This window comes from Macrotis lagotis, chromosome 2, assembly GCF_037893015.1.
Source record: "Macrotis lagotis isolate mMagLag1 chromosome 2, bilby.v1.9.chrom.fasta, whole genome shotgun sequence".
Classification (NCBI taxonomy): Eukaryota; Metazoa; Chordata; class Mammalia; order Peramelemorphia; family Peramelidae; genus Macrotis; species Macrotis lagotis.
Window position 1 is genome coordinate 210372937 of NC_133659.1, and position 1530 is coordinate 210374466.

A 1530-nucleotide genomic window follows, 5' to 3' on the forward strand; every position below is an offset into this window, starting at 1 on the left:
CCCTATTATGGAAATATACTTAAAGCATGAATTTTCCTTAAACCCATGTAGTCTAATTTTTGTCTAAGAAAATGTATATTTGAATAAATTGTAGAGGTCCAATTTTTTGAGACAGGGATAGCTAAAATGTTCAAGTTACTCAGAACTTTAGTACTGAGCAAATCCCACTTCTTAGCAATATATGCTCATTCTGCATTTTTAAACTCTAGGTATAGAGGTTTCTAACACAATATTCTGGTTAGGCTTCTTTTTTTCCATATCCACACATACAATTTCAATATCTATTTTTTCTTCTTTTTGTCTTCATATTTGACAGTTATGTAGAGAGTTCTCTGCGCAATTCACCCATCTCCTTTATTTCAGCTTTCTCATATTTTGCCCTCTTTTTCTTCCTGGTCATATCCAGCACAACAATTCCAGCAAAAATTGCAAGAACTACAACTACAATGACAGCAATAAAACCAGCTGTTAATCCTTGCATTGAGAATTCATGTGCTTTTTCATCAAGATAATAGATCACAGTTTTAGCAGGATCCAGCTCAAGCATCTCACCATTTTACGGCAAGTGTAATTTTACTGTTATAAAAGAGAGATTCACCTTTTACACCTTTTTCAAAATAATAAGTCACATCAGCTATATCCACATCATCACTACTTTTCTGGCTACTATTTTGTAACAGGTCTATAGTGAAAACATGACCTTCATGCAAAACTCTTGGAATGAATCTCAGGTGCAGTTGATAATGATGCTCAAATTATTCTTTGACTGCTTTTTCTAAGAAACTGCTATCAAAAGTTTTTCTCTTGCTTTGTGTGTCAGCTCAATGATGATCCAATATGTTCTTACTAGTTCACTGCATTGTATTTACACACTAGCAAAGAGAAGTGCCATTACACTGGCGAGGTTTGAACCACCCATGTGCATCACAATCTGGATTATATATTCCATCATTATCTTTAAAAGCTCCCTCTGGTTTCTTTCTCCACCCACTCTTTGTATTAGTCATTTCTGCCTTCATCACCAAACATTTTGAAGTCAATTCTGTACAGGAGATTCTATGTGATGAACCAATAGGCTGACATTGACAATCATCAGTTGATGTTTCAGTACTGTTTGTTAGTTTGTTTTTTTCACAGAACATGCTTTCTGCGCCGAGCTGACCTTAAGCATCATGAGCAGCAGCCCGAGTGCTACAGCCCAGGCCAGAGCCATGCTGAGCCACCACGGGGCTGGTCCGAGGTGAGCTCCTAGGTCCGATGGAGGGCAGCCAGAGGGTGTGAGGGGCAAGGTCACAGCTGGGGCCGAGGAGGACGAGGGAGCTGGGAGCGGCGGAGCAGCCACCTCCTGGACACGCAGGGGCAGTCTGGGGCGGGCATCAGCAGCCTCTGCGGGAACATTGCCCCTTCCTGTAGTTCTTTCAGCTTCTCCTCTAAGAATTTGGGTGCTGTCCCACTGGGTGCATATATATTCAGTATTGAAATAACTTTATTGTCTATGGTACCTTTTAGGAGGATAAAGTTTCGTTCCTT

The 1530-nt window shown here is 40.3% G+C and overlaps 1 pseudogene; it reads right to left on the bottom strand.

Annotated features, from left to right (window-relative positions):
* Positions 1 to 265: 265 nt before the first annotated feature.
* On the bottom strand, positions 266 to 1213 carry LOC141511427 (epithelial cell adhesion molecule pseudogene; annotated as a pseudogene).
* Positions 1214 to 1530: the final 317 nt, after the last annotated feature.